At 49.2% G+C, this 13,972-nt stretch overlaps 1 protein-coding gene across 1 annotated transcript in view; it reads left to right on the forward strand.

The window, feature by feature from the left end:
- The window catches only part of LOC119167765 (uncharacterized), a 219,787-nt gene that overhangs the window by 111,958 nt on the left and 93,857 nt on the right, over positions 1-13,972 (forward strand). The window lies entirely within an intron of this gene.

Raw genomic sequence — 13,972 nt, forward strand, 5'->3', positions numbered from 1 at the left:
CGGACTCTTTAAAATCAATATCCCTGAGTGGGCCCACCATCCCAGTTTTGCCAGATAAAGCATATGTGACAGCACTAAGGCTCCTAAATGCTTGTCTGCAATGGGGAATAGGTAATTTGGATATATTTAAAGATTACGAGCATTTGAGATATTGGTGGAATAAACAGTGGTGTGTATCTCACCACTTAGAGGTCACTTATACCAGATTGCGCTGTGCAGTTCCACAACTAAATTATTACCTCAACAAAGCTCGCCTCAAGGCGTTACCACTGTGCATTTTTGCAACAAAATTTAAACAATTAAACATTTATTTTTATTCGGTCATCGTTACTCTTATCAGAGAAAAATAAATTTAGTAGCCCCATTACAAAAGCTTCGAATACAAGTAAATCTACCAGTACTTTTATCACTTGGCTGAAGTTCATTTGCTTACTGCCACAGGGATATATCCTCCACTGTATTCGATTACATCAACGCAACTAAAAGATTACCGTGCTATAGTGAACCGTAACCTTTTCAGATTTTTAGTTTATAATTTGTAGCGATGTCTGTCAAAAACAAGAAATGGTTTGAACGCTTGCTCAGCAAACATTTTTGTTTATTGGTAGTATTATCTCTAAAGTAATTTTTTAGATTGGCTTTAATTTTATTGTAGTTTCATTTAAGTATTCTGCCGGCCGGTTCTTGGCCCATTCCCTTCTGTGGGCGAGCGCCATTCATCTGAGGTCATCAGCATCAGCTCCAGGCCTGGATGGACGCGGCAGCTAGTAACCCGTCTACGCTCGCGTCTCGACTAAAAGCCTACACCACGGCACGGTCTCAAGCAGCACCGTCTCGTCTCTTGCACCTCGACATATGGTGACCGCAAACTAATGAACAAGCGACCGGCGCTGCACCACTGTCTCTGAGCTTCACTACCATGTTTCAGGCAAGTCAAGCCTTGCAGCCGCACTTGGACCCGCCTCTGCTTCCGTTCCGGATCTGAAGGACCTGGTGGTCTGAAGTACGCGCCCTTTGACGAGCCATCGGCTGCCATTTTCCCGCGACTCTGCCTGCAAGGGCCGCCGTTCCAATCGGCCTAATCCAAGGTATGGTTTATTAGCTCGACGACGTTCTTGCGGTGAATGACATCACAAACCGGCTGCTTATGCGCGCCATTCCTCTCGATGCAATTTCGGTAGAGCTGCGTCGTATCGCTGGAACTTCAAATTCCAGCCCACGGCCTTCCGATGACCTCTGCTCCGTAGTGCTGGCCTCCTACAGCTTTATCTACCGCCCGCTTCCGTTGACCCCCCCCCCCGCCCGCTTCCCGCACCCGACTGGCATTCCGAAGAGGTTCTAGACGTTCGTGCAGCATTGGACCTGTCAGCCACGAGGAGCGTCTCTCGTCCCGTCACTAGCACAGCGATTGTCACGCCCGGTCACAGGCCCAACGAGGTTCTTCAAGATGTTCCTGCTCCTGACGAACAGTCCGTCACGAGGTGCGTTTTTTTGAAGTCCTCGGCCGATGATCCTTCATACACGCTCACCAGCCGTGCGTTTTCTCCAACCTCCACAGACCATGACTTCTCGGACATATTAGACTCCATGGCGGCTACGCTGCCGCACACCCTTGAATCTGCTGCAACTCAGGACATGGTCAAGCCTGTTACTCGGCCCCCGATTGCACAGGCTTCGCCGCCGACAGTGTCTGAGGGTGATTCCCTATCTACGTTAGTGCTCTGTGCGTCCGGCCAGCAGCCACTAGGATCTCTGTCAATTTACCCTGAAGGAAAAGCTCGTACCCCTCACCAGAAACGATCAAACGTGCGGGATGCTGCCACCATGACCAACGCACCAACGTACGACGCGCGCTCATCACCTAAAGCAGAGCACAACACTCACTTCGCGCCTGCCAGAGAGGCAGCCATCGGCCACGTCGACCTGTGCATGAGCCCTCGTGCGACGACTAGTGAAGGAGCTTCTACGACTCCCGGGACGCTGACAGACCCTCTTTCAAGACGCGCATTTGTTCTGTCCAATGACATGCCTCCTGCCATGTTTTCGATGGCGGACGTGAACCAGCAAGCGTATAACTGGAATGCAGGCACTCACTTTTACACGTCTCAAGCCTCATCCAACTCGGCTCGACGGGCTGATCGATGACGTGCCCTTCTTCGCATGGTCCTTCGAGCACGGCGTTTTCGTATCAGTCACCACGAGCACCACCGACCTGCTGCCAACGTTAGTGGCCAAACTGTCGCTTCTACGGGCAGCTTTCATAGCCGCGCCCGCTCGCGCTACCTGGAGCACTGACGAACGCATCCACCAAGCTATCGTGGGACCGGCTTGACTATAAAATACGCCCCGGTGCCTTCTTCCTCGGCCACTACGTTTCTACTAGTGCCAACCACCACAAAAATATCCCGACCCTGTGTTCTGTCATGTTGACAACCTGGAATCTCAAACGAATACCTTACGGATTATTTTTCATGTACATAGTATCGTGTCCCTCTCTATCTTTTGTACTTATGTTTTCGATCGCGCAAAGCGCTATGGGGGAGGGGGAGCCTATGTAGCGACACGCTAGATTTGGCCAGCTGGCCTTGCCGAAAAAGAAGCGAGCCGTATGGCTTCGGTAGCGTGACCCATGAGGAACAGCTGAGCTCCTGGCCTGGCTGAACGTGACAGCTGGAAACCCGTCTACGCTCGCGTCCCGAATAAAAGCTTAGACCATGGCATGGTCTCAAACGCCGCCATCTCAGTTCTCGTTCCTCAACACTATACTCAAATATTTAAGTACGAAACATTGAGAAGAAAATAATTAAACGATGAAGAATTGAGGAAGATATTCTTTTAGACTGACTGATGAATTCCTCGATGGTGAAAAACACACCCCCATGACTGCACCCCGAAGTACAGGCGCTAGAAGAAAAAAAATGGTGCCGTATCTGCATGTTACACCGTAAATGTCGTCGAAAACGATAGTAATGCGCCTTGAGAGAGTGAAAAAAAGCGTTTATTTGATGTTCTGCGCTAAAAATAGGTGTATGGTACTCTGGAGGCGCTGCATTAGAGCTCCAAGAGCATACATAGGAGGCGAACGAGCGCATTAATGGTGGCGATTTGGGCTTTTTGGATGGTAGCATGATAATATATGGTAGCGCAGACAAAGAACACGGACAAGAGAAGGCACATTCAAGACAGCACAGTGCCTTCATGAGCGCTGTGTTGTTCTAAACGTGCATTCTCTTGTCCGTGTCTTTTCCCTGAGCGCATTAAGTTCCGTCACATGCGGGACATGAGCGCTATCTAGCAGTTGTCTTGGAAAATGAAGCGCGCGGCATGCGCGTCCGTCTCGGAGGTGAAAAGGTGTAGAACTCAAGGCGGCGGGTAGGTGCCCCCATCGTGTTGTCTTAGAAACGCGTTGGAAACAATTGCCTTTTCGTGCAAGCGTTGCGTGATCAGCGCAGCGTAATAAACGCTACGCTCCTTAGAATTACTTATGTATGCCTTTTTAGTGAAAGACTCACATACAGAATATTGAAGTGTTGTTATGGTGCCTCAGATATGAGCAACAAGTGCTTTTTAATTGACAACCGCACAAGTATGAACGCTCAATATTGAGCAATGTTGGTGGGCGCTGCGGGTTGGGTCAGCCATTTGGGATATAATATAGATATAGTATACCGGGCTTAACATGATTCCAGGCGTGCCGTGATGCCGGAATCAAATTGCACATGCACAAATATCTACGTTACTCGTACCGCTAACCATACGAGCAGTATTTTTCAGATTTAACATTACAGTTGTAGCTTATGTGTACGTAGTCTACGTAAACATGGCTGCGCTCTCGAACGCCCGCTTCGAAGTGATTTTGGCGTAGCTGTTGAAACATCCACGTTGTTCACAGCAAACGACTGTTTAAAGTGGCGTGGCTTCTCTTCATTTCTCTTCGACGACCGAGTATTACGAAAGAGTTGGCGTAGGTTTTGAGACAGCTTCCCATTTCGAGCGTGTATAACGATGTGAACAAATCGGCAACAAAATTTTTTTCGCGTTTGGTGCGTGGTTCATGCTTATTTGCTTTTATTAGTAGTAAAATAAACGCAACGATGCTTCGCGCCGTGGAGTAAGCGAACAATCTTGTTTTCTCTTTATTTTCACTGTCTTTACCCTATTAACCATCCGATAGGTGGCGCCCCCTTCCCAGCTGGGCACGTAAACCACTTAAACGCGAACCCGCTAAACTAAAAGACGCTATACACAACCAACGTTTGCTGCACGGCAATGCCATTACATTGACCTCCGCGATCACGTTAACCGTAAACTATAACTGTCAATTGTCTGGTGCCGTTTAGGTTACCGTTAAGGATAGATGGACACACAGACAGACAGAACAAAATTTTTGCGTCGAAGGTCCCCAAGAAAGACTATCGCCTTTAATAACTGAACATAATACTTTCAGACCAAGATGTCGAAGAGGCGACACTACGACACTTTTGCTCAATGAAGTGAAACAATGACACGATAGTAAATAATGTCTAATGGCTTCCTTCTCATCACATAAGAGGCACAAAGGTTAACGCACCCAACTTGCTCTAAGCAGGCAAAAATAAAAAGATTTAACGTGACAGTGAAGTTTAGTTATAGCCACTTCCATCATTCCCAGCCTCGATAAATCACTGTATCAGGGAAACAAGAAGTGCTTACACTGGGCAGAAGCTGTCAATACAGGGTCCGATACAGTTTATCTGAATGGTAGCGAGACGAATCTTACAATGGTATTGTATATTGTTACATAAAAAAACCAAAATTATCTGCGCAAACAGCACTGCCTTTGCTAAAGAATCGGCCCTTTGGTTTGACAGAGAGCCTTTGAAGCCTGATACACCAAATATATTAATGCATTGAAGGTGAGCGGGAAAGAGTACTTCAAAGAGATTTAGTATAGGCTGTGGGACTAGAAGCTGTGGGAATAGCTGTGGGAATAAAAGAGCACAGAGATAATGAGGTCAGGGATAGTTGTAACTGCTGTAATTGAACCACCTAACTGCATCACACCGGACAGTCATCCTAAGCGATCGTAATTGCGACGGCACTCTAAGGGCGATTCCTTTAAAGAAATCCTTTACGACATACAGTAATCCTGATAGCCAGCTAGGAAGGCCCTGACGACCATTTCGCCTGTGTTTACTACACCTAATAATAATGTCTTGAATTCAGCTATACAAAATAGAAATAAAATCGGGCCGTTATGGTCAAAAGGACCTCTCGAGTCCAGGGCAAAACATCCATATGCCTGATCTTACATCTTCAAATGGTGATGCGTCTTTTGCAGTAATCACATTCATTGGCAGAGTGTTAAGGTGATCTTGTAACAGCCCATTGAAATTATGTGAAGTGATAGTTTCACGTGGTTCGGGACAAAATATCCGGTAAACAATGTCGGCGTTGGGCTGCATATTCAAAGGAAGCGCATTATGAATTCGGATACTTGAGGAGTCAAGCAGTGTTTGAACAAATATGATTTGTATTTCGAGGAATCTGGACCAGCGTTTGGAGAAAAATAGGTCGAGATTAGAGATGAAAACTATTTAGGCATAACTAGACAGTGTTTTGTGCAAATTTAAGAAAGTCTGCACCCTATGCTGCTTGAATAGGCTTAACTGATGTGGTGTACACACTTCCTGATATATGCAGCATTATCCACATCTATTGGAAGGCCTAACCAAAGCCGTAAAGCCTCTCGGTATAATAGGACTAGTCGCTCAGGCTTGCATGCATGCTGGTGCACCAGAAAAAAAAGAATACAGCCGAATTCTAATACTGGCTGTACGTGCATTTTATAGATAATCAAGAGTGCCTTTTCTCGCATGCCAGATCTGTGGCTGCTCAGTCAGCGCAAAACACCCATTGCGCGTACTCTTTTTGTTGCCACATATTCAATATGAGTTTGCAAATTTCGATGTTCATTAAGTATATATTGTAAATCTAGTTCGAAGTATACTGTTGCGGGATGTGTTGCAGCTTGCAATTGTATAGTATTTATGAACAGGGAAAACCAGAACAGCATATTTATTAGTATTCTCACCTAACTCTAGACCATCTAGACCAATTTCTAGCTCTCTGAAGCACGACTCGGAAGTATTGCTCAGCCTCAGGAGCCATAGCAAAAAAAGCAATGTCGTCCGCATAAACAAAATTCTGCACTTCTGAGCGAAGATGGTAAATAGCGCTGGGGAAAATACAAATCTTTGAGGCACACCTGGTTTCCTTTGTATTCACGGGAAGAAAAGCCATCTTCAAAGAAGCAATACTCCCTTTCTCCTTAAATTCCATCACCCAAGCCATGATAGACAGTTATAGTTTACCATTAGCGTGATAGCGAAGGTTAAGGAAATGACTTTACTGTGCAGCAAACGTGCGTTGCGGAGAGTGCCTTATAGTCTAGTGGGGTAATTTTTACGTGGTTTATGTGCACCAGCTGGGAGCGTGGCGCCACCTATCGAAGTATTGAGAAGTAAGAAAATACTAGAACGTCTGCCTGTGTCACCACGCGAAGCATTGTTAATAGTTTAGTTTAGTAATAATTAAAGTATATAAATGATGTCCTCATTGTGTCAGTGTGAAAATGCTTTGCACAGTATATATATATATATATATATATATATATAATGAAAGAAGTGTATACCTAAGAGCTCGTTTTTCCGTGTTTTAACACAATAATTATGAGATATAGCAGACAGTATAGCCAAGGAATGTACAGGGGAAGTTATGAGAACCAATGTATTGTAAATAAGATATATATATATATGTATATATATATATATATATATATATATATATATATATATATATATATATATATATATATATATATATATATATATATTGTGGAGAAGCTTCCGAACACTGAAATTGGTGGAACCCTCAGGTGCCTTCTAGTGGGTCTACCCAAAAGGGATGCCGCTCGCGCTGAGAGCCCGTGCTTGGCCGTTTCTTCGCCAATGTGCTTGCTCGCTGTGTGCCGGCTAATAAACGCCTTAACATTTTGGTGGAGAGTGCAGTGCCCTTCAAATACCTTCGGTTCACACTCGATGCCCTTGGAGCTTAGATCCCGTACCGTGTCTTCATCTATGCAACAAGACGCCGCCCAGCAAACGCTTCCTCCTGCGCCGACGCCATGTTCCGATGTCCCCCACATCCGCGACCCACCTGTCTTCACCGGCGCGGATGGCAGCGACGTCGAGGACTGGCTCGCCATGTACGAACGCGTCAGCGTCCCCAAACATTGGGACGAGGCAGGTAAACTCGGCAACCTGGTTTTCAACCTCGCGGGTGTTGCCGGCATGTGGTATAACAACCACGCATCTGATTTCGCAACCTGGTCCGATTTCAAGACCGCTATCACCAACGTTTTTGGCCGCCCTGCCGTTCGTAAGCTGCAAGCCGAGCAGCGCTTACGCGAACGCGCTCAGCAGGCCGGTGAATCATTCACCAGTTACATTGAAGATGTCATGGACCTATGCAAGAAATCCAACGACAACAGGTCCGAATCAGACAAGATTCGGAACGTCATGAAGGGCATTGACGATGATGCCTTCACGATGCTGCTTGCCAAAAACCCAGGCACAGTAGCGGAGGTCATCACGCTGTGCCAGAGCTACGAGGAGCTCCGCCGGCCGCGTTCGATGACCCATCGCTCCACACCACGAGATGCAGGGCTTGAGGCTCGGAGGCGAGCTGTGATCAGGTGGCACTGCTGGCAGACCTCAAGTACTTCATACGTGAGGAAATCGCGCGGCAGTTCTCTCTCCTACCCTTTGCCCACCCACCGGCTGCTCAACAATCGCCCATTACCATTTTTCCACCCAACCGCCGAGCAATTGAGCAGGAAATAGCGGAGGTCATGCCTGCGTACCACCCACAACAGCTTCCGGCCCCTGTACCCCCAAGTTACGCCCAAGTGGTCGCCAGGCCACCTCCAGTCGTTCAAGCGCCCTCCCCACTGACTTACGCCGAAGCTGCCGCACGACCTCCATCCTTTGCAGCGGGTATGCTGGCTACGTATGTTGACGTGACCTCTCAGACTCAGCTCCAGCACCCCCTGCAGCTTTTCCAGCCACCGTTCTGTCCATCGGCTCTTGCGTCATGGACAAGACCTACCCCGGCAAACCGATGGCGCTCATCCGACAACCGGCCCATTTGCTTTGCCTTTGGTTACGCCGGCCACGTAGCACGTTATTGCACTCGCGTACAGACGCCCCATATCTCGTCGCCTGTTGCTGGCCAGATCAGGTGTACCTATCACGAGGAAACGCCGTCTATGCCACCGCCAACTCGCCTAGCTTCATCTTCTCGTAGGTCACCGTCTCCACGACGTCGTTCCCCGTCCCCCGTGCGGCCAAGTTCAGCTGCTCACGAGCGGGAAAACTAGTCGTCGCAGTCCCCGAGGCAAGGACTGCGATGCTATCGCATTGTGAAAGCCCTCAGAGCCGCCCATCTAATGTCATTGACGTGCTTGTGGACGGTGTTCACGCATCTGCTCTTATTGACACAGGAGCTGCAGTATCCATTATGGACGAAAACGTTTGCCGCTTGCTTCGAGAAGTGACGACGCCAATTTCTCGGTTGTCCCTTTGTACCGCCGATTTGCATCGTATCCATCCTACAGCAGGGTGCACAGCTCGCGTTGGCGTTCAGGACGTTCTGTATGTCGGCCAATTCATCATCATTCCTGCATGCTCTCATGACGTCATCCTGGGGTGGGATTTTCTCTCCCGCAACGACGCCGTCGTCCATTGTGCCGCCGCCGAAATTGAACTCTCCCCCTTCTCGCATTTGACGCCGGAAGACAGTTCCTCGAAACTGAGCAAGATTCTCGTGAAAGACGATACCATATTGCCTCCAAGCTACTGTCTACTGCGCTGTCTACTGCGCTGAACTCTCCTACTGTCTGTAGGAGAGTCTGTCTACTGCGCTGGACTCTCCGACACAATTACACTCGTTTCACTATCCGACCGTGCTTGTCGAAGGAAAAGGTTGCTAGTACCTTTCGCGACCGTGCAAATCACCCAGGGCAACACCGCTATTTTCGTGACCAACCCATCCCCATACACTGTTACCTTGGTTCGAGGGGAATGTCTCGGCAGAGTGGAACCAGTGGATAACGTACAAGTCCTAGACGTACCTTATGACTCGCGTTGTCCTAATTTGCGTACCATCAGTGCTGTTTCCACATCTGATTCGTCATCTCCTGATGTATTTGGCCGCTACATTGATGACAACCTTACGTCGCTACAGCATTCCTAGCTTCTGGACCTGTTGCGAGAATATCGTTCTTCTTTCGATGTCGGGCGAAGTTCTCTCGGTCGTGCGTGCGCTATTACGCATCGTATTGACACTGGTGCCCATCCACCATTACGGCAACGTCCCTACCACGTGTCGCCTGCTGAACGTCGGGAAAATAACGAGCAGGTTGATGATATGCTCAGACGCGACGTTATTCGGCCCTCGGACAGTCCATGGGCGTCTCCTGTTGTTCTTGTTGCGAAGAAAGATGGTTCTGTGCGGTTCTGTGTGGACTACAGATGGCTCAATAAGATCACTCGCAAGGATGTTTACCCACTGCCGCGCATCGATGACGCAATTTACAGCCTTCACGGAGCCGATTTTTTTCCTTCTCCTGATCTGTGCTCGGGGTACTGGCAAGTACCCATGGCTAATGACGCTCGACGGAAGACTGCGTTCATCACACCCAACAGCTTTTACGAATTCAACGTCATGCTGTTTGGTTTATGTAATGCACCTGCGACCTTTGAGCGCATGATGGACACCGTTCTGAGCAACTTGAAATGGCACAGGTGCTTTTGTTACCTCGATGGCGTTGTTGGGTTCGCTCCAGATTTCTCCACGCATCTCCAACGTCTGAAAAGTTTTTTCACGTGTCAGCAATGCCTGCTTGCAACTAAATCTGAAGAAGTGCCACTTTGCAGTACGGCAACTCACCCGCCTTGGGTACGTCGTGTCTAAGGATGGCATTCTTCCTGACCCAGCCAAGCTTCGGGCCATGGCCGAATTCCTCAAACCTGCGTCCGTCAAAGAATTGCGTACTTTGTGGGCGTCTGCTCCTACTTCCGACGCTTGATACGAAACTTTGCCACGATCATATCACCGCTGACGAAGCTCGTTGGAAGTAACGGGTCCCTCAATTCGTGGTCGTCTGTGTGCGACGACGCGTTCGCGAAGCTCCGCCATTTGTTGACGTCTCCTCCCATTCTACGCCACTACGACCCTATGGCACCGACGGAGGTGCACACAGACGCCAGCGGTGTAGGCCTCGGCGCTGTCCTGGCGCAGCGCAAACCCGGATTCTCTTAATATGTCGTAGCATATGCAAGCCGTACACTCACGAGAGCCGAGACAAACTAAACCGTTACGGAGAAAGAGTGCCTGGAAATCGTCTGGGGTCTTACAAAGTTTCGACCATATTTGTATGGTCGCCCATTCGATGTCGTCACCGACCATCATGCACTATGCTGGCTTTCATCATTGAATGATCCCTCAGGCCGCCTCGCCTGTTGGGCTGTTCGTTTACAAGTCTACGACATCCGCGTGCTGTACCGCAACGGACGCTAGCATGCTGACGCCAACCCCCTCTCGCACTCCCCTCTGCCTGAAGGTGATGTGCTCTGCTCAGTATCCTCGGCTGCTGTTTCTGCCATTGACGTTGACATCATCGCTACCGAACAGCGAAAGGATAATTGAATCTGCCCGCTGATCGACTTGCTCTCTGATCCATCCGCAACGCCATCCACGCGTGCCTTGCGTCGTCGAGCTCGCCATTTCACCATTCGTGACGGCCTTCCACACCGACGCAATTACGACGCCGATGGCCGGCAGTGGTTACTCGTGATACCCCGCAGTCTGCGGTCAGAGATATGTGAATTCTTCTATTCTGATCCGCAATGCGCGCACTCTAGGGTATTCAAAACCTACCATCACATTCGACAACGCTACTTCTGGGGCGGAATGTACCGCTACGTGCAGCAGTTCGTTCACTCCTGCTTCGCTTGCCAACGCCGCAAACCATCAGCACACACGTCGCCAGCCAGTCTGCAACCATTGCCTTGCCCTGAGCGTCCGTTTGGGCGCATAGGTATCGATTTGTATGGACCACTTCCTTTGACGTCGGCTGGTAACCGCTGGGTCATCGTCGCCGTAGATCATTTAACGCGATACGCCGAAACCGCCGCTATCCCTGCGGCTACTGTGCGTGATGTCGCATCCTTCCTACTGCATCGATTCATACTGCGCCACGGTCCACCTCAGGAGCTTCTCAGTGATCGAGGCCGTGTCTTCTTGTCAGAAGTCGTCGAAGCCATTCTCACGGAGTGCCATTCTGTCCACCGCAAAACTACTGCTTACCACCCGCAGATGAATGGTCTCACCGAACGCTTTAACCGCACCCTCGGTGACATGCTTTCGATGTACGTCGCCGCCAACCACATGAATGGAGATACTATACTGCCCTTCGTCACATACGCTTACAACACCGCCCCTCAGAGCACAACCGGGTTTTCACCTTTCTTCTTGCTGTGCGGAAGGCACCCGTCACACACTATCGACATGATACTCCCGTACACGCCAGATCCATCTGAGTGTGCACCTGTGTCTGAAACAGACAGGCTTGTTGAAGGGTGTCGAGAGCTTTCCAAGACATTTACGACGCGTGAGCAAGAGCGGCAGAAGAGTATTCGTGATGGCTCCGCCACTTCTGAGCCCACGTTCCTTCCTGGTTCTCTTGTATGGCCCTCAATCTCGACCTCTGTAGCTGGCCTTTCAACCAAACTACTCCCGAAATACGAAAGCCCCTACCGTGTCATCGAGCGCACATCTCCGGTCAACTATCTGATCAAACCAATTGAACAAACTTCGGACATCCGCCGTCGCGGGCGCGACATAGTCAACGTGGAGCGCCTGAAGGCTTACTATGACCCGCTCATAGTGACAAGCTGTTAGGTCGCCAGGCGGCTCTCTCTTCGACCCCAGGGTAATTGTAGAGAAGCTTCCGAACACTGAAATTGGTGGAACTCTCAGGTGCCTTCTAGTGGGTCTACCCAAAAGGGATGCCGCTCGCGCTGAGAGCCCGTGCTTGGCCGTTACTGTCGCCATTGTGCTTGCTCGCTGTGTGCTGGATAATAAACGCCTTAACAATATATATATATATATATAATATATATATATATATATATATATATATATATATATATATATGGTAGCTTGCGTTTCTGCGTCGACTACCGTAAGCTTAATCAGATCATAAAGAAGGACGTCTACCCTCTGCCACGTATCGATAATTCATTGGATAGACTACGAAACGCACGCTACTTTTCTTCTATGGACTTAAAAAGCGGCTACTGGCAAATTGAAGTGGATGAGAGAGATCGTGAGAAGATCGCCTTTGTTACGCCCGATGGACTTTATGAATTTCAAGTTCTTCCTTTCGGTTTGTGTTCGTCGCCAGCAACATTCCAGTGTCTCATGCACACGGTTCTGTCGGGACTTAAGTGGCAAACCTGCTTGGTGTACCTCGACACCGTGATTGTCTTTTCGGCGACTTTCGAGGAACACTTACGAAGGCTTGAAGCAGTTTTTGAAGCAATACACTTGCCTGGTCTTACTCTAAAACCAGAAAAGTGCCACTTCGGCTTTCACGAACCTAAATTTCTCGGTCACGTCTTGAGCAGTCAAGGGATCCGACCCGACCCGGATAAAAATACCGCCGTGGCAAACTTCCCGACGCAATCAGACAAAAATCAGTGCGACGTTTTTTAGGAATCTGTGCCTATTAGCAGCGGTTTATTGCTAATTATTCGCGCATCGCATGACCATTGACACAGCTTACTCGGGAAAATACCCCCTTCAGATAGGGCGAAGACCAACAGCAGGCATTTCACGAGCTTCGTCAGCGCATGCAAACACCCCCCCCCCCCCGTGCTGGCCCACTTCGATGAAGACGCGCCAACTATACTTCATACAGGCGCTAGTAATGTGGGTCTTGGAGCAGCGCTCGTACAATCGAAGGACAACTACGTAAACGTAATCGCCTACACCAGCAGGACGCTGTCCCGAGCTGAAGCTAATTACACTACGACGGAAAAAGAATGCCTTGCAATGGTATGGGCAGTCCTGAAGTTTCGTCCTTATTTGTACGGCCGCCCATTCACCGTTATCAGTGATCACCACTCTCTCTGTTGGTTAGTCAACTTGAAATAACCATCTGGCCACCTTGCACAATGGAGCCTTCGGCTCCAAGAAGTTGACTTCATTGTTGCCTACAAATTCCGAAAACGACACACCGATGCCGACTGTCTTTCTTCGTCTCCTGTTGAGACGGCATCCCCGGACAACGACAATGACGACACGGCCTTTCTCAGAATTGTGGACTCTGCCGCCTTTTCTCAACAGCAGCGTGGCGATGCTGCGCTGCTACCACTTATAGATTACTTACCAGGGCGAACGAATAGCGTTCCGAAGTTATTTGCGAGAGAGCTGCCGTCATACTGCTTGCGAAATGATGTTCTTTATAAGAGGAACTTTTCACCCACCGGCAGCAGCTACTTGCTCGTCGTTCCGTCTTGGCTTCGCCATGAGGTACTGCAAGCCTGTCACGACGAACGTACCGCTGGTCACTTGGGTTACGCAAGAGCATTGGCGAGGATAAGGCAGAACTAATACTTACCAAGACTTGCCGAAGTGGTCAAAACTTACGTGCAGGCGTGTCTGGATTGCCAGCGCCGCAAGCCGCCATCCATCAAACAAGCTGGCCTGCTGCAGCCTGTCCGAGTGCCGGCGACACCGTTTGCACAAATTGGCATGAATTTTCTGGGCCCCTTCCCAAAGTCTGCCACTGGAAACAGGTGGATAATCGTCACCACAAATTACCTGACCAGATACGTGATGACAGGCGCTCTGCCACGGGCAACGA

The sequence above is a fragment of the Rhipicephalus microplus genome, chromosome 3 (genome assembly GCF_043290135.1).
Source record: "Rhipicephalus microplus isolate Deutch F79 chromosome 3, USDA_Rmic, whole genome shotgun sequence".
Classification (NCBI taxonomy): domain Eukaryota; kingdom Metazoa; phylum Arthropoda; class Arachnida; order Ixodida; family Ixodidae; genus Rhipicephalus; species Rhipicephalus microplus.